At 36.3% G+C, this 20,733-nt stretch overlaps 1 protein-coding gene across 1 annotated transcript in view; it reads right to left on the bottom strand.

Moving 5' to 3' along the window:
• Positions 1–20,291, bottom strand: part of LOC114521038 (adhesion G protein-coupled receptor L2-like) — a 49,949-nt gene extending 29,658 nt beyond the window's left edge. Inside the window, exons 1-3 of the mRNA XM_028541428.1 lie at positions 20,143–20,291; positions 16,981–17,136; positions 12,463–12,585 (exon numbers count right to left, since the gene is read on the bottom strand). The gene's annotated coding sequence lies outside the window, so the exon portion shown is untranslated. The remainder of the gene's footprint in view (positions 1–12,462; positions 12,586–16,980; positions 17,137–20,142) is intronic.
• Between the last annotated feature and the right edge of the window lie 442 nt (positions 20,292–20,733).

Genomic DNA, 20,733 nt, shown 5'->3' with positions numbered 1-20,733 from the left:
TAACAAATATTTGCAAAGTAAAGCATCGACAGAAATTGTTTGAATAGAAATGAATAGAAGCATGCATGTATATAATTTTATATAATTCATAATGAAGAGCTTTTAATTCATAAAGAGAGCTTTAAATTATACAAAAGATACACATGCATGCAGGAGGAAATACCGAGTTGGTGTAGGTTACATGACGAAAACAAATTTGATGTTCTTGCAGGAACAAAATATGTTTCTTATTTATACCTTTTTAAAATGATTTAAAATCATCAAGCTTTCAGTTTTAGTTTCAGTTTGGTCATCTTAATTATAGGTACACGTGTGGGTACAAATAATCGAGTACAAGCTACAAGTTTCAACCAATGAAATGGCCTTTTGAAATTGTGATATTATCAAAGAAAGGTACACACAGCTGCGTATTCGGCGCGAACGCGCAAATTCTTTATCCTAAATGTCAAGAGATTCCCGTATATAATAATTAAAATTGCAAGCTATATCTCAGACTTATTATGAAAGGGAAATGTTACCGAAACGTTCATTTTCATATCGGGCGGGGGATTTAAATCATATTTCATTCACTGTTATTAAAACCTAAAGTAATGAATCATTAATATCAATTAAGCAGCTGCTAGCATGGTCAAATCGATTTCAAATATCATTCTTTCGAGAATACACCAGACTGGGCCAACAATCCAGGGCCTAGCGCTAGGACAAAACATTAGCTCAATAAAGAATTATGTCTGTCGCAAATATTATTGAGAGTTTTGGAACTAAGATATTGAAAAAAAGTCTAACTTTAAATCATATAGCAATAACACACATGCTTGTCAAATAACGCTTCGTAGTAATAATATAGGTGTATAATGACTATCTTAAAACTGACTAACGTCGCGCAAAAGGTTTGGAATTGGTTACCCCTCGCCACCAGCCTCGTACCCAGGCGCTTTAATAGTAAAATATATAACGTTGCATCGAGTTATTCTATAGAGGTCAGCTGAATAAAAGGCGAGCGCGCGAGGTGCTTGGGGTGGTTTTGACAAAACCTACTTTTTCAGCTAACCTCTATACAATAACTGAATGCAACGTAATATATTTTACTATTTTATATTTTACTATATAAAGCGCCTGGGTACGAGGCTGCCTCGTCACGGCCATATATCATTTCGGCAGATGCATCCACAAACACTTGAAAGAAAAATCAATCGAGAAATCCCGCGATCCATATTTATGTGTCTACGCTTTAGTTATCTTGTAATGAACCAGGGAGCAGCGTGGCAAAGATATACAAAGTCAAGTTCTCGAGCCAAGTTCCTTCGTCAATTATTGCTGTCAAAATAAATCGCCGCACGCAGGTCGAAACGTCGAGAAGTTCTCTTTCGTATGTTAGGCAGTTACCTAACCGCATCTGCCATCTGATAAGATGTTTGTCGGAAATTTAGTGATATACGATGATATAAAAACAGAACCAAAAGTTTCACTCATTCAATGCCACTGTGAACGTTTCATGCATTCAATGCCACAAACTTGCCATGCAGTGCCTAAATAAGCGGTTTTTGACAGATTGCTATGGAATGAATGAGGGAGAGCAAAACATTACACGTGCAATTGTAATGCTTAACGTTAATAATTGTAATAATTGTCACGTGGTTCGTGCTTTTAGAGATGAGAAATTTCAGTACACGGTGACCAGACTTGCATGTATAGCATTATTTGCTGTTAACGCTGATATTTTAATAATTATCCTTGGAAAATTTTTGTCCTGATGTTCATATATACAATAATTGTCCTCTTGTCCATATATATGCTGTATATAGTTTGAACCAGGGCGTTCGAACCATGCATATATGCATAATATATCGATGCATAATATAGTTAGTTTTAGGTTTATACCACACTGCAGTCTATCATGCATGCATGTATACATTGAAATCGATGCAGTGTGCAATGTGTCCGCTGTAATAGCTATATGATATTGGACTTAATAAAACTTACTAAATTCAGTCGACTTGGAAATGGTCATCTTCGACATATTTAGTTGCATTATCTGCCTGTCTGCCGTTACTTTCCATCATCTCCATGGCTGTGAAGTGTAAACACAAGTCCTCACATGTCATAACACACTGATGTTAACGTGGGGAATACAAGGAGCTCGATGGCAAAATACAAGAAAATTAATTTTCACACCCAATTGAATGGAACCGCGACGTACACAACCCGAAAAATACAATATCTCAAAGGCGACCACAGACGTTTTTAACTCGTGATGCTTAATGGGCCGTATGCTTTCGATTTAGCCACAGGCAGTTATTACTGCTTAAGTCATAGCTAATAAAGCGATTTTGGAACATATGGAAAGCTGTTTATGTCTCTTTCAAAACAAAACATATTCAAGTTTGTTCTATTAAGATTATTAGCGATATACGTATAGACGGGAATTTTTTAACAACTATACATCTTTATCGATTGCATACATAATTACATAACAGGCCATGAACACATGGCCTTATTAGCAATAACATAATAGTGCATTTCGCATGCATGATGTAAGTAGCTGCATGGCTAATATATCTTTACATTATATATATTGCTAACAAGTTCACGGACTGATTAATTCAAATTTGTGGTTCAAAGCTGTATGTTACAAAAATCCTGTGTAAAAAGTCAAACTTAGCTAGCTATATAGTGCGTTGCTATATATATCCCATATAGAATTAGATTATTAAACGACTTTATCATATATTATACTTTTTTTTTCTTTGCCGAATCCGCCATTGCATAAACAGCGATGATAACACATGTATGACTATACAAATTATTATAACCGGAGCGATTATCTATGATAACAACACATGTGCGATTATTCATGATAGTTATCAATGTGCGATTATCGTGTTTGATCCACCAATCAGGAAGCAGGTATACGCGTCCTGGGGGGTAAAAACTTTTGAAATATGTTCCTCTATTTTAAATTTTCTGATAAATGCTGTACGAGTGTCGAAAGGTTTTATTTAGTTTTTACAATTTTATGGATTTTGCCAAGACTTCCGTTCGTAAGGAGGCCAGTTCTACTCGCTTTATCCAATTAAGTGAAGACGGTGTCCTTAATAAATTTGTGAAAAGTGAAGAAAACAAAAATACAAAGAAAAAAACAGTAAGTGACATTTCCCAGATAAGGTTATTCCTTGCAAATGAACACGAAGATCGACAAATTCAAGACATTCCACCATCGGAATTGGATGCTTACATGAGCAAGTTCCTCTTGTCTGTGAGAAAAAAGACCGGGATGGAATATGAACCGACCACTCTACGAGGATTTTTGGCTTCCCTTGAGCGGTATTTAAAAAAGTTTCAGTATTCGGAATCTATTTTAACGGGCCAAAATTTTGCGAACACTCGAGAAACCTTAAAATTAAAACAGAAACAGCTTAAAAGAGAGGGAAAGGGAAACAAACGCCAAAAAGCATCCGCCCTTACCAATGAAGAGGTAGCCAAACTTTTTAGTGAAAAAGTTATGGGAAGCCACTCGCCACAAGCGCTTGTAAACACACTGTGGTTTAACAATTGTTCACACTTCGGTTTGAGAGGTGGGAAAGAGCAACGAGATCTAAAGTGGGGCGATGTTGAACTAAAAACAGACAGCAATGGCATAGAATATTTAGAATATTCCACAGAAAGACAAATAAAAGCAAGACCGGGCGATAATCCGTCAAACAAATGGATGATTAAACCACGAATGTACGAAGATAAAGCAGCTGGGCTAGACCGCGACCCAGTCTTTGTTTACAAATTGTACAAAAGTTATCGACCGGAGAAAAGTTCAACTCCTGACTCGCCATTTTACTTAGCTGTCAACACATGCACTGCCTGGGAAGGTTCAACTTCGGAGAAAAGATGGTTCAAATCACAACCCATTGGAGTGAACAAATTAAAACAAATCGGAAAACTTTTGTACAAAAGTTGCAAAGACCACAGCGTTCCACCGACACATATAGCACAGGTAACTGGACACAAGAATCTACATTCCATACACGACGACGGTACAATGTGCGTAAATAAACAAGAAGCTATTCCATCTCTGTTGTCCGGCGCCACCAAGGAATCGTTCAAGCTATTCCCAGACCACGGCAAAAATGAAGTACATTCAGAGTTCCCAGGAAATTATATCTCTGGTTGAAACTTCAACATTCATGTGGCCACAAGCACTAATAGGCCTAACACTTTGATTGCGGAAAGCCTAGAATGAAAATGATTTGGTCGACTTCAAGCGCTAGATAGCAGCAGTTTGATAGCAGCCTACAAAGCTAATAAAAACTGGTGTATTTTCTCTACAAACTCCGACAAGTTTTCCATAACTGTATAGAAACAGGAAAAATGTTTTCTATTTCTTTTATAATATAACTCAATAAAAAGATTTTGTACAAATATTATAATTCGATTCAATTGCAAATTCTTATTATATTACTTCGCTTGTCAAGTTTGATTGGAAAATTCCCGTGTTTCTACATCGTTATAGAAAGACGCTTCTCGACCAATCAGCACGCGCGTACTATAAATGTTATATTATAAATATATTTGCTATATTATAAATAGATCAGAATTTTGAAAGGACTATGATTATATAAATAAAAACAAAAATTGTGCCTACTATATATAGTATAGTATACACGTTCGATATCAATCTCGAAACTCTGTATATTGTATTCTATATAATTATATATAAATATATATTGACCACATAATAATGGACATTCTAAAGGATCTAAGCTAATTACTCCGGCTACCATAGGTACGCCGGAGTCTTAAAACACCAGCGGCCGGAAATTTTGGGCGTCACAAATGCGACCTACGTTCATGGAGTTAACCGCTTTTTTCCTCGAACGGCTCACGGGCTCACGTCAAAATGGGCGTGGATTATAAAGGATTTAAATTTTGGTTTTTCCATCAAATACTGCTACTGTTTTCCTTGGCATTAGCACTCGTAGTGCGTCGGGTTTTACTCGTAGGATTTTGGCACAATCAGTCGTTAGATCATTGGTGAATATTGTAGCGCAGATTGTATGCATCATATACAGTAACTTCGATTTTAATATACTGTATACAGGCTGTGCCTGTTTATTAACTTGATATTTGTGGAAGATAAACGAACTGAACAAGCTTTAACAATGTGTGGAAATTTTACATTGGAACTCTAAGCCATTAAAACTCTACAGATGTCACGTATCATTGTTGTCTCCGTTTTATAGCTCATCTATTAAAATAATATTGGTAGCAACAGCTAAATTTTGCCCTCAAGAAAGAACAATATTGCTCTCAGCATCACAAACCCCTGCCCGGTCTCGTTATTTCAACGGACGCATATATATGGTACGCCACCTGTGCCGTAGCCGGAGTGTACGCCTGCCCAGGCGTCTTGTTTAATAAGGTTTGCCTGCCGTTCTATAAAAGCCAAAGCCTAAAACTGTAATGGGGCGTTTACAGTCGCTTCTGCGCATCGGTACTGCTCATAGCAATTGTAGTTTATTTGTTTCAAACTGACGGCTAAAATTTCGTATGTTGCGTACATCTCTTAACATAAACTTTCCCTCATGCATACCCATTTAAAAGTATATAACAAACCAAAAGCATGTCAATTATTCTAAGAGTTCTTGATATTTTAGGAAGCATACGGATTTAAAATGTAAACAAAGCGTTTGTTTATATTACTGACTGTATCCCACCTTTAAGTACGAATCATTTGAAACATCACGGAGGCACTCGTGTAGAAATTGCTTTTACGCAAAACTAATTAACCGATGTTCTTTTATGACCAACGAGGCCGTGCAGTATAGAGCTGGACGTTGTGAGTTTCATACCTTCAATAAGTCTTTTCATCAATTAATTCACTATAATCAGATATTCTTCCATCAATCGATGCTCTCCGTCACTTTTCCTATAATGCCTCAACCGCAAGCTAATATTAAAACAAAAAGGCAAAGTCATTACATGCAACTAAAAGTAAAATAGATAAGGAGACCTGCGGTTAGGAAATTGGTTCTTATCGCTTTATTTAGACAGAGTAGCAATTGGCCTAAAAAATATCGTATTCCAGGGGCGTAACTAGAACGATAATTGAGGGGGGGGGGGTGAATATTTATATATTATTATGTCCTGCCCGACGGATTTCTATTGTAAGCTATTGCACTTACAAAAGAAATCCGTCGGACAGAACTGAATATTCACGCCTACCCCTTCCAATTATCGTTCTAGTTACGCCACTGTCGTATTCAGTGGAAACTGTGGAATTACATTTATCTCTTTCCTTTTTTACCCTGAGAACGACGGTGTTGAGATACAGACGAGCCTATATATTCAGAGCGTCCCCGTACCCTGGCCTACCTGGGTAGAGCTTGCGATCAGGCCGATGCATAGATACATGATTTATGAGAAATGAATTCATTGCCGATTGCGCATTGGAGCTGCGCACTCGGCTGCCATGTAAGTTGAAGAAAAAGGTTGTATCAGCAAATTAATGCGGCGAACACAGAAAAATTCTGGGAAGAGCCCAGTCAAAATTCGACAAAAAAATATCACATTTTACAAAATCAATTAAGGTGTTAAGGTGTGCCACTTCAAGCCGTTACAGTTACTTAATTGTACCTCGAGAGCTTTCTAGATCTTTACAATTTACAAGCAGGGTGTTGATGACGAGGTACCGATTAAGGTGAAGACTTAATTATGATACTGTGTCAAATTCGAACTTGAAATTCGTGAAAGGTTGCAGAACAGGGACCGGTTGGACGAAAGGTGTTTAGCTTAAACGGTGGGTTTTGTTTTCACGCATTTTTGAACTTATCCACCGTTATAAACGCCTTTCAAACAACCGGCATTTTCCTTCAGTGGCTAGAGTAGATAATTATGCAGTAATTGGACCCATGCACACGAAATCATTCATATGCGCGGGAATTAAAGGCAGCGCGTTAGGAAGTTTACTTTTTTTAATAATAACATTAACTATTTTAACTATATAAAAGCGACAATTTCGCGCGCCAACAAGTCAAACCTTTATATATATTCGTCAACAAGTCACATATTTCCATTCAAACTTTTGTATCAAAATTGTAAACAGTATATGACTTATTTCAGTTCGTGTCGACGTTATTTATTATTAATTCAATTCAAATTTTTCTCGTGTAAACTTTCCTTTCCACTGGCACTGACATGAAAAGGTATTTTACGTACTTTTTAATGGGTTATTTGATGTGTAATGAAATGTATTACTGTTTATTTCGATTTAGTTATATTAAACGTTATATTAAACGTTATACTCAGTATATATACAATTAATGATTTGGCTAAAATGATCAACATGACGTAAAGTTATTAGCGTACAAACTCGCTCTGGCAGCTCGTTCATTTTGGCAAAAATTTTTAAACATCTCCGTACTATTAACTGCCATCGCATATTTATCTATACTATAGTCTCCTAATATACCAGTAATCTCTCTGCACTGAAATACAAGAACACCGGTCCGGCCGTTTTTACAGAATAAGGGATATAATTTGAATTAAAGTCCATCTGGTTACATATACATAATATACATAATATACATATATCACATATATATTGCTAATTTCGCAGTTCATTCGAGAACGATGTATCACATTATTATATCAGACGCACGTATTATCTCGGAAAATTGCAATTAACATACAAAACCAATATTTCAAAATGATAACAAAGGGGGTAATGCCTGCAGATCTGTCACGAAAGATATATTTATGCTTTTTGCAACAATTATAAAAAAAATTGTATTTTCCCACTAAATGCTCTGAATATTATCGAGTCTTACTAAACTACTTCCTATAAGTTGGTCGGCAGTGCTTTTATGCATGTTAGAGTATTTTCAAAAAAATTTTAAAGCAGCACTTAACACTTAACGGTCACCGTTATTATAAGTAACTTGACACCGTCCTATGTTTGCGGATATACAAACAATTTATGCCCAAAGGCTAAAATAAAACGAAGCACGTTGCCCATGGGATTCGGTGTTCAAATGGGATTCGCAGACTTAAGCAATACAATATATAATATAGAAACACTTTCTTGAAATACGTTACTTAATCACACGCAACCCAATACACTCGAATGCTATATTTGAATACATATATATAACGTATATAACGTAAATAGACCATGCACCTTTTGCTTTTAAGGAAAAAATCCTTCAATTAATCATGCAACCTCGCAAAAATTGTTTTTAAAGGCTTGCCCCTTGAAAGCGAATTACACCCAAACAGCCATAATGACATATTTTTAAGCACTACACATTTCATCTTAAATTAATATAAAATGTAATATAATAGTCGACTAACCTTTGGTACTTTGGAGAAAGAAACATAAACAAGTTGATTTTTTTGTTGCATATAACAGACTTAAAAAAACTATTCGAAGTGGAGTGTATACTTCTTCTTTTAATCTATACAGACGACGAAATTGAATAACTGGCAGTAATTAGGTGAGACATGCAAGAGGTTATCAATTATGCAATAAATATATGCATGGCGTTTAGTCGCCACCGCCAAGTGGGCACGTGCGGTTTTGTTTGTATATCTTATCAGATTAAGTGCGTAATCTGCTGAAATATCTAAAAGCTTGTGTGATGCAACAAAACAATCCCATGGCCGGATCCAAGTCAATGAGATCCTATACACTCCCGGTTGCTTGCAATGTTTTTGTTCACGTTTCTCACTTTCACCCTTATCATTTAGTTTCTCTATACAAGGCGTCGCTAAAAGGAGTAACCACTTTAGAAACAGGTTTTTAAAAGAATTTAAAAAAACATTATTATATGCTCAACAACGAGTTCGTACATAAAATTGAGAAATGAGATTAAGCATAGGGAAGCATGGAAATTGGAAGAAAAGTGTGGTTTCAAAGGGGGCGAGGTACTTCCTTAGAGAACAATCTGCATGCAAATGTGCAGAGGTAAACAAAACATTTACCTCAACAAACATTTACCCGTTATTATTATTTTAAACTTCTTTAAAAACTGTAGCCCTTCATTAAAGATGATTTTCAGGTGGCCGTTTGCATGCAAAATATAAAAAGAATTAATGTACATGAAAATTACCTAACTATATAACTACAATGTATACGAATAATTAACAATGAATAATTAATATATCTGGCTATTGAGAATATTTTTTAAACTGACCAATAATTATATATAGTCCTTCAGTTTTTACAACATTTGGCAAATTATTCCACAGCATCGCTCCAAAATAATTATGCTCTTTTTCATGAAATTAGTTTAGGCTTCGGAACTAGTTTTAGGATCGGCTTCCAGCCTAATTCATTAAATATATCGCTTGATCTTATTTCACCCGTTATGACTACAGCCCTAGCTAGCTGTTATGCATTCTTTGTAACTTTTCAATCAAATAATTACAGGAATTATCCCATGCAAATAAAACTATAGTCGAAACGGGGTAAAATTATAGCATTATACAAAGTATACTCATTGGCGTATAAGCTTTTAAACGTCTTATATAACACCACCCTTTAGAAATCTAGGAAACAATTGCATCTATATGATTTTTCCACAAAAGTTGATCATCAACGACAATCCCTAATGTTTTTATCTCATTGACTCTATTAATTTCTGAGTTGCTCAATCAATCTTATTGATGGGTCAATATCCATTTTACATAAGCGCGATGCCGGGAGCCTATATATTATCATATATTCATTTTTCCGTATTAAGAGCTAATTTATTTGCTATAGCAGCCACCTATGCACCCTTTTCAAGTCTTGATTTAATTGATTTTGAACAGATTCTGTTAAATTACTACAATATTCGCATCGTCTGCGAACATCGATGCATTTGAATATGTTAGACAGTTTAGAAGGTCACTTATGTAGAAAAAAGCAACGGACCAAGATTTGAGCCTTGCGGAACACCACATCGAATAGCTGAAGGAGGTGACAAAGATCGACCAATTTTACACAATCATCCGGATTCTGTTTGAAAGATAAGATGTAAACCAGTCTAATGTAGTATCAATCAACCACAAAGAGCCAGTTTTTTCAAAATAGAATGATCTACACAGTCAAATGCTATTTTCCAAATTCTCTGAGAGTCGATTAGTTGTTTTTTTTTAAATTTTTTGCGATAGATGTTAGAACAGATATACAGGTCAGCCTGTAGGTACCACAGTCGAAGCGTTCGTTAAGTTAATCGGTAAGAGTTCCGAGAAAGACGTCGCGTGGTTTAATCAATAAAGGTTCATGTAAATATTGGTCATCAATTAACGTTCAACTAAACAGCGCGATCGACATATTTTCTAATGTGAAAAAAGTTTACTATACCTAGCTATATATTCTATAATTTAGAACAATATACCTAAATAACAAAATAAAAAACTCTTTATTTCATCTTTACATTCGAGCAGTATACGCTTCTGCTAAATTCAGCTCCTGTTAACACAACGAATTTTTGCATCGTTTTTGAACCATTGTTACGTTTTTCTTTATATACATATATTATTTCATATAGCTGCCGAGAAAAGGAAATGCCAAATAGTTTCTTGAACAGTACCGGTACGCAAATAGCATGCAGGAGGGTAGGGCAGGGAAAAATAAACATATATTGATGAATCATTGTAGAAATAGTTCGAATAAAAATAGCAAAGGTATAGCTTTCGAGCACGGAGAAATATGAATTCGTTAATGTGGTTATAAGTTAACGTTTAATTGGTTATATACACAGCACTAAAGTACTTCCAGTACTAAAGGAATTAACGTCTGCAAATATGGTTCACTTGCATGGGTTTGAGAGAAAATTTCATTTATATATGAAATTTATAGGCCTATACGCCACTTTATTTCTTTGCATTGCATGTTTGCAAGAACGTAACGTTTTCCTGTGAAACTACTAGATCTGAAAGTTTGAAGAAATTCTAAAGTAGAGCGGCTAAGAAAATAGTGATTTAAATAAGTATAGTTCGTGGCTACGAGAACGCTATTACAGAATTTAAGGAACCACTGTATTCATATATTTTTCAGCCTGCCCATGAACGGTTTGTGATGGCGTTGTTAATTCTGCATGAATGTACTATAATTTTATATTGAATATTCTGGTATAAAATGAAATGGCGATGTGTTATAAATAAGCCTCTCTTGAACTCGCCCATGGAAACATTCCTCCATCTACATCGTTAGAATGAACTACCAATAGCGTGATTAAATTAACTTTGGTATTTAACTTGCAGTGTTTCTAGCATTCCAACAGTTGTACGTTAGAGTCATATGAAAGTATATGAGCATCTCTGTTTCACAAAAGTATTAAATCTTTATAACGTATAAACAGTCAATCGATTCCATAATGAATTTTTAGCAATAGCGATGTGCTATAAGCTTCTCAGTTTTAGTTTTGCATCTCTCCTATGCAAATTACAACATCATGCATTAATTATTTAGTGCAGGCATGGGTAAATGCACCAAATCTACGACGCGGACGTAAACTGTATTTACAGACTCCTTAATTGGGTGCAACTCCTTAATTACTAATAAACAAAATCAGAGCCATGCATGTGCATGTACAACAAATTAAACTTGGGTTCCTGAGACTAGCAGCTGTTTTCGTCTCACCTCCGCATGCGTGCACGTGCATGGTAGATTTAGTGCATCATGCATAAACTCGCTATATTATTACACCATAACGGCACGCGACTCGTGTTTAATTCTTAATATGATTTAGTTTATAGCTGACACTGTCTCACAACAAGCCTAGCTCTTACGGATTTAGGGAGATGTATACTTATTCCATCGACACGAAGACCATGAACAACCACTTCACTTTTGTGGAAAATGTTGGATGTCCATTCATTTTTACTTCGCAAAGCACGCAATCACAAACACGTCTCATGGCTATAGTTTTTGTCCACTATATTTATAAATCAACTACAACACATCAAATATATCATGACGAATATGATATCCGCGCTAATTACATTTACAGTCAATAACGAAATTACTTTCGCCCGTTCAGTGAATTTCGTAAAACCATGAATTCTTTCTGAAATTCCAATGCACTGAAAAACCTGGTTAAACTATATATCATGTAAGTCGTTAATCAATTTGTAAAAAGATAATAAGGACCAGGCTTGCTTTTGTAACCTTGGATGCAACTTAACAACAACTTTAAGAAGCAATCCTATTACAACAATTTCAACAAATTTATACATAAAACAAAAGTATTGAAACGACTTGATCATACTATTGTTCGACGGTTCACAACCTTCAGTGTGGTTGTCAAAATTGTTGTCAAAGTTTAATATCCATGCATGCACTTATATGTATATATCTAGCATTTCAAAAAGCAATTCATGAATGTCACACGGAATATATCAACGACTGGTATAATATATAATATAGAGATTTCGTATAGTAAAACAATGATTCAAAGAAAATATATAGTTAGACGTCCATACCGGCAGTGCCATGCAGTTTATTTAAGATCTTCCTTAATGTTCGTTTCGCTGTTTCTTGAATTCAGGAAATCGTAGTGCGTCCAAGACTTGTCTTCAACCGCGTGTTGGAGAGATGGTCCGTCTCTGAAATGATCACAAAACTGTATCAACATAATAATCAATAGTTATGTGCATGTTGTGCATGGCGAATTGTGCTGCCTTTATACTATAGTTCTGTCGAGAACAATAAATGATCATATCAATATATTCCCATATAGGTTAATCTTTTTTGACATGACTAAGCAATGACCCGCCTAGTATTAATGCATGACCACAATCACGTTAAGTTTTCATATCTTTCGTTAACATTCATATCTATGCTTCAAATCCAAGACGCAAAGGGTGAAAAATATCTCCGTAAATATACACGCGATATTACCTGATTAGAAATTTAGAACAAATCCCTGCTAATTATGTACTAGTCGATACCTGCGACCAACTCTGATTATGTGTAATAATAAATAATCTGTCGCATATTTGAAAAATTCTTTGGTGTTATGTTTCAATTTTTTACATAACGATACTTTGTATCAAGACTTGCAAGTCATTTTGTTAAACATTCTTTTCTAGAAAGAAAGAACCCCCTGTTGATTTCTTTCAACTCGACTCAGCCCTCTATATATGGCTGATGATACCGCGGATTTTATTCCAGCCATGAGCCCACTATACGAGCCTGGGACTGTGGCACAGACACCAAGCCATGAACTTATGCCTGCAGAAGCAATTCGACGCGAGGCTTAGCCCAGATAATCACAGTGACTTATTTCTGAAAAGTTTAGTTTCCCAGGCTACACCCTTATCACAGGCAAACACTAGGCGTGGACCGGCACGTATAGTATAAAAATACCTATGGTTTTCGAGTGCGCACTGCGGTTTTTTGCCTGTTTGTATATGCATGTAACCGCGGTGATCAAGTAAGTATTGAAGCTGCGTAGATCAACGCGCACTTCTAGAATATCTGTCCATAAACACCATAATTTAGGGGGTTTTCCGGCAATTTTTTTCAATAACGTAGATAGCAAACCAAGCCATATATGTAATTTTGCGGGATTATACATGACGATTTAACGCGGCGTAAAGAAGAAAGAATAGAGTAGATGCTTTTCGAAAAGCAACAGGTATGAAATAATTCAAATCACATGGTTTTTTTCTATTTAGGCGATCCGTCGCTCGCTCTTTTTCGTTGGTGTAAAAAAATTAAACAAACCCTAGCAAGCATGCACGGTTCTTTATCACTTCTCCACCCCTGTCCAAAATGCGGGGGCGACGTTCATGGGCTTATACCAAACATGTAAACTACAGCCGACGCACGTAGTATTTTCCGCATTGTGTGGCCTTTGCGAGCGGAGAGGGCTACTTGGATGTTGCAAACGTATGCAACTGATTATATAAAAGATGATGTCCCAGTGTTAGGAATCTTAACAATGTATAGAAAACGATGTTGATTGTTATTCCATTTAATTTTGCTACCAGCTCAAAATTGCCCAAGAACCAAATCATATAGTATACTATATACGAGCAATAAATGATGACAATAAATGCGAAAAGTGGTTAGCAACTTATTATTTATTTAAAAATATTTAAAATGACCAGGGAACAGCTTAGCAGCGTCGTCGAATAAGTTAACGACATACAACAACTCTTCTGACCTATATAGGTCATTAAGCCTTTTTGAAATGTCAAGAAGTCTAAGTTGGGCAGTTGCCTAACCACAGTCATGCATGGGAATATTTTGACAGAATAAAAAGTATAATGCGGTTATCGATGTGCCATAGTTAAGCCTCTTTTTCACTCATCACGAAGACCAACATGGAAGTTCGCTGCAAATACAGTGTCTTTCTTGAGGGAGGCAGGGGTATATTTGCGAGACTCAGGATTTCCCATTTGTGCGCACCGTGATTCGTTATACCTAAGCCATTATGCATGTGAATCAAATACTAGCTACATCGTTTAATTCAAAACATGTGCTGAATGCAAATCTTTACGAGTTCAGCGTATATACAATTGCCAAATATATAGCAAACTACCATTGAATTTTCCTCCTTTAGCTACATTTAATATTCATTTGTAAGGATTCTTCAAGAGGTTCAATCTTTTTGTTTAGCAACGTTTCGAACAGTTTTAGACAATCTTCAGCTACAACAGATACAACGTCAACAATCCTAACATTTATATAAACGTTGTAGCCTGACGGTGGTACGCTCCTCGGTGAGTTCGGGAAACTTCAAGCGATCTCTATAGTATAGGGGAGGAAATCCCAGAAACATCTCCATGCAATTATGTAGTATGTAGTATGTTACGGTAGTAGTAGTCTGGGAATTTACAACCAATATATACTGTTGTAATTACAATATATTGTTCTAATATAACTCTCCTGACCTTCACTAACTCTCCTGACGAAAGCCCACAGGTCGAAACGTCGAGAAGTGTTCTTGTCTATTTTAGACAGTTATACCACATTTGATGCTAAAGTTACGGTATATTGAATTTTAGAATAGACCGTAATTTATTCTGCCTAAGACTTGATCCATCACCGTGTTATACATTGCTGTTAGACTTTCGAGACCAGAAAAAATGCATGTGCGAATTAGAATAATTGTATAAGAATATTGTGTATTAACATATATAAGGCACTTTTTTATGGTCATTCGAAGATCGGCCTGTCTAGAAAATATATTTATCTACTTAACTCCCGCCAAACACATCTAGATCTACCTTAATTAATCGTTGGACTCTACAGACAATACACAGTACATATATATTCAAGCGCGAACAAAATCTCAGGAAAACTAACATAGCATGAGCAATTACTGCAGAAGCCTAGTACAAAATTTAAAGACATGCACATAAACGTGACGTACAATATACATGATATCAATTGAGATTGCAAAGTAATCTGCGTCAAACAGTATGTAGATTTCATCGATCAAAGAAGGAATGCTAATAATTTCGGTGTAAATTAAGCGATTAATTTGCGAAGTGCTGTTTTATAACTTCAGTGCATGGGTGTTATTTGAACTACACTGGCACTGTAAATTTAACCCGAATATGGTGTTAAATTTCATAATAACAACAAATAGAGATTTAGTTTGAAAACAACAAAACTATTTCATCAGAAACGGCGTTCAAAAACAGGTAAGACGGATTCTGTTGCAACTAGCAAATCTGATTAAGCACATTGTTGTGCTTTATAATCCGTTGTAACCTTCATATACGCGACCCTTTTCCATGCCTGTATAGTGTCCAAATAAAATACTTTTAGCGATGCGGGAAAGTAAACGTTATACAGACTTGGTTTTGAAAAAAATCCGGTTTTAAGACTTCGTTCCGCTTTTGTGTTTCCAAATAGCTTGAGCTGCATGTTCGATGTAAAGATAATCTTCCTGATTTGTCATAGCGCGACCCCCCTCACCCACTTTATCAATCAAAATGCTTCTTAGCTGATTTTAATCATCGCATGCAGTGAGCCAAAAAAATTGGTTTCTGCGATGAGCTGCTATGGACGTTATATTTATGCATGCAACAACTCCAGACAATATATTTACTCTGAATTCCCGGATCGTCATGCTTATGCCTGGTTTCCATAAAGTCGTAAGTGTCGGGAACATGTTAAGGAGGCTGATGTGATAAAATATTTCTATTTGTGTGCAGTCAGCAATGACTGGTTTGAATACGGAAAGACAAATTCACAACCGGCCTATTTCTCATCGGGAAAAAGACTCGTTCACGACAATTACGATTTAATGGAAACCAGGCTTAAACCATGGGTGTACATATAAGCCTAAAAGACGAGGGCCTTGGCGAGAAATCATGAACGCAAACAAATTCGGGTTAAAGCTTGGGGTACTTTTTTGGGACACCCTGTATTGTATATATATTACTGTATTATAAATAAATATCATAAAACGCCATATACGATCAGTCAAAAACCTGGACTAGCCAGTAACTGTTACATCTCATATATGTAGCGTAACTTTCCCAGGCGTTTTTATTTTATGTGCAGTTTGGGGGTTTCTTCCTTGAGGAGAAGGGTGCGGGAATTCTCCCTATATATACAAGCTAAGAAACGCTTTGCATGAGGTTGGTGTCAGTCGGTGCCAGAGGCAAATATAGAGCATATAATTAATTTACGCTAATTATAAAAGCCAACACAGTATAGATTGTGTACATGTAAATCAAATCACAAACCCCTTTTATCAAAATATCGTAATCTTAAAACCATAAAGTTTTGAGTTATTTAATGAATTATATACCCTCCAAACCATGCATGAATTAAGACGTTTGATACCGGAATTTGTATTTTAGAGCAGTACTTTTTCTTGAACCTATTTTGTTATTGCAGAAAGGCGTAGTCAGGGCAGGGGCTAGGGAGTTCAGGTAAAATTTTGAAACCTAATGAAGAAAATAATTTCAATTCATTCATTCGTTGGAAAAAAAATCAGAGTAGAAAAATAGTTGGGTTACCACACAATAATTTACCTGCGCAGTGAGTCTTCAGAATGAGCTATTCTTCCAACATTCTCCAGACCTGGCTCCTCAAGTAAATCAGCTTCAACTATTGGTGGAAATGCAACTACAACATCGTACCATACGGGCTTATCCTTAAGAACACCCGATTTCAACAGGTCTTTCACCCTAGAAATACAAAGAACTGTTATAAGGAATACTTTCACCTCGAAAAGGTTAAATTTATAACTTAAAAATGTTCGCTAATTATTGGAAGTGAACTTTTCATATGTTCGTATACAGCGAATGAAGTGTAATATAAAACTTCACAATAATACCCTTTACAACCAGGGGCCGGTTGTATAAAACTATTTAACTACATTTTGCATAGTTTAATCCTAGTTAACTCTGATTGCTCAATTCTGTCTTCAACGATATAGTTAAAAGTTAGCTAATATTTTATACAACTGGCCCCAGCACTGCCCGAATATAGCAGCGGTCCAGTACGTATCTACGGAGTGGCGTAGCCAGAACGATATTTGGGGGGCGGTACATATTCATATATTTGTGATACACAGGATTAATTTCTTTTCAAATCAATTTTTTTACAGTCTGTTAACAGGAGTATATGAATATGGCTGTATCTATACGTAATATGATCGAGTTTCGTGTTAGGCTTTTTGTAAAAATAGTAAACAGTGTTTATGATTAATTCTTTAAAAATCAATTTCTATAGTTCATCGCGTTTTTAGTTATCATCAACCGATACCAACGCTTGTTCGTATAGGTAGGTAGCAACCCTAACGTTTAGAACAATGCTCAGGAATCGCAAAGGTGTAGGCTTCCTAGAAAAATCACTAGCGGAGAGATCACGAGGAGAAGAATCACTAGCGGAGAGATCACGAGGAGAAGAATCACTAGCGGAGAGATCACGAGGAGTCTTGTAGAATCACTAGCGAAGAGATCACGAGGAGAAGAATCACTAGCGAAGAGATCACGAGGAGAAGAATCACTAGCGGAGAGATCACGAAAAGAATCACTAGCGGTGAGATCACAAAAAGAATCACTAGCGGAGAGAGCACGAAAAGAATCACTAGCGGAGAGATCACGAAAAGAATCACTAGCGGAGAGATCACGAGGAGAAGAATCACTAGCGGAGAGATCACGAAAAAGAAGAATCACTAGCGGAGAGATCACAAGGAGAAGGATAACTACCGGAGAGTTTACGAGGGGTAAATCACTACGGTGAGAACACGAGGAGAAGAATCACTAGCGGAGAGATCACGAGGAGTAAAATCACAAGCGGTGAGATCACGAGGAGAAGAATCACTTGCGGAGAGATCAGGAGGAGTAAAATCACAAGCAGTGAGATCACGAGGAGAAGAATCACTAGCGGAGAGATCACGAGGAGAAGAATCACTAGCAGAGAGGTCACGAGGAGAAGAATCACTAGCGGAGAGATCACGAGGAGAAGAATCACTAGCGGAGAGATCACGAGGAGAAGAATCACTAGCGGAGTGATCACGAGGAGAATCACTAGCGGTGAGATCACGAGGAGAAGAATCACTAGCGGAGAGATCACGAGGAGAAGAATCACTAGCGGAGAGATCACGAGGAGAAGAATCACTAGCGGAGAGATCACAAGAAGGATCGCTAGCGAAATATGATTATTGTCAACTTTCAAATCTTCGTTGGTTCGGGTGTAAACCAAATGAGTAAATAAATATTGAATTCAGCTTTGTTGTTGGAACATTAAAAAAACAGCGATTGTACTGGAGGATCCCTTTTGCATGATATAACATTTATATCGCATAAAATTGTTATTTGAAAGTTCCGGATGTGCAGTTCTCCAGATCAAACCTACCAACTAAGTGAACCAACCAAACAAACCAACCCACCAAATCTATTTACCAACATATGATCTAGGATCATAAGTTTACTACCATGTGGATATAACTTCTACTTACACCTTAACCGTACGTGTTCCAATTTGATGTAAATTAATTCTATTCTTTTTTCCATTTGCACAATTCAGCAAATCTATCATAATACTCTTTCGGTGAGATGCTGAGAGTTAATAAAGGAATCACAGGCAGTGGTATCATTAGCAAAGGGTTTCTTGAGAAGGGAGAAATTGCAGAGGAATTGCTAGCAGAAGGATCACCAGCAGACTGGCATCAAAATGTTAGGAAATGGATTAATTATTAGAAAAAGATTACAAGCAGTGGAATTACTAGCAGAAGGGTCACTTGCTGAGAGATCAGCAGCAAAGAGATTACTAGTGAAAAGATTACTAGCAGTGGAGTTGCCTAGCAGAAGGAAGGCAAAAAGATTAATAGAGAAGGAGTTACTAGCAAAGGAAATACTAGTTACTTTAGATATCACTAATGTAGGGATTTTACATTTTTAGACAGTTAAGGGCACATATCAGGTTCAAATGCATTCAATAATTGTTAAATTGCCCACTCTGAGGTGGGTAATGTGGGTTAATGCATAAAAAGGTACTTCAATGAACAATCAATTTAAAATGTAGCAGAATAATAGCATTGCTACAAATTGCCTTTGTTAAAATCTAGCCTGGGCACGGCAAAAATTATCACAGGTTTCCAGATAAAGAAAAATTTATTCCACCTTAACTAGATGAGCAGGTGATCGGCATATGTATTTGGTATATGGTATATATTCTGGAGGGACTCTTCATGAAGTAGTGCTGCCCATAACATAATAAGAAACTTCACACTTTTTTATACATAATCCTATTAATAACAGTCATAGAACAAACAAGAGTGCAATTGATGCCAAGATCATAGGAGTGATTACAAAATCAACTGACTGCATAGTAGGAGGTTGATTTTCTATTACCACAAGTATGACTTTTTAAAATGTGATCTGTTCTATAATTACATATAATATAATTATCTTTAGCTGTAATAAAAATGGGAGAAAATGCATTTTGTACTGGAGTGCATTCAAAGCTCATTCAATGACTTTTATAATAATGCTTAAATCAAGCTTCTCTGAAGTAATAAAATTCATTATTGGCATTTGACTATAAGGGCATTTATCTTTTTGTCATTGAGTATTCATGCACTGTGTTGCAAGGTAGTGAATGACTTCAGCATTTGATACAATTTTGTGGTAAAAACTGTTAGCAAGAAAAATGTAAAAAATTTCAGCAAGAAAAACAGTTGATACCTTGATAACAATGTCCCTTTCAAATGACGAGAACTTGCCATACTCAAATGTAGTTGGTAACCCCTTTGCCTCAAATCATATCTGATATCTATATGTCGATATAGCACAATTATATTGCCAATAGAATTTATAAGCTCTCCCAGCCGGTTTCTCGGTTTCTCGTCCGCTCCTTAGGAATTTAAGAGGACATAACTCATATTTCCTAAAGCGTCCCCTCACATCCCTGTCGTGGGGTTGATATACTTTGTGTAAGCACAAGCGTAAGCAGTATTAAACAGGGCTTCCACTTGCAAGGAAATTTCCCTGCAAAAGGAAATTTTGGCTTTTTCAAGGAAAAAGGCAAGGAAATAAAATTGAGGAGGAAATGGCCAGGAAATTTTAGCCTGGGCAAGGAAATTGCAAGGAAATCTTAAAAATTGTTTATATTAGACTTAAAATTTAATAAAAAATAATAAGTTTGCAAAGATTTGGTTCTTGAAGTATATAACCATTTTCCTCACTCATACGGGTGTAGGGTTTTGTTTTCTTCCGGGAGGGGGGCTGAAAACTTGGCTAACCAAGGTAAAGACTTCATGTAAGCCGAGCTAAAAG

The sequence above is a fragment of the Dendronephthya gigantea genome, unplaced genomic scaffold (genome assembly GCF_004324835.1).
Source record: "Dendronephthya gigantea isolate DGI-Jeju-01 unplaced genomic scaffold, DenGig_1.0 000019F, whole genome shotgun sequence".
Classification (NCBI taxonomy): Eukaryota; Metazoa; Cnidaria; class Anthozoa; order Malacalcyonacea; family Nephtheidae; genus Dendronephthya; species Dendronephthya gigantea.
This window is presented reverse-complemented; position numbering and strand designations above follow the sequence as displayed.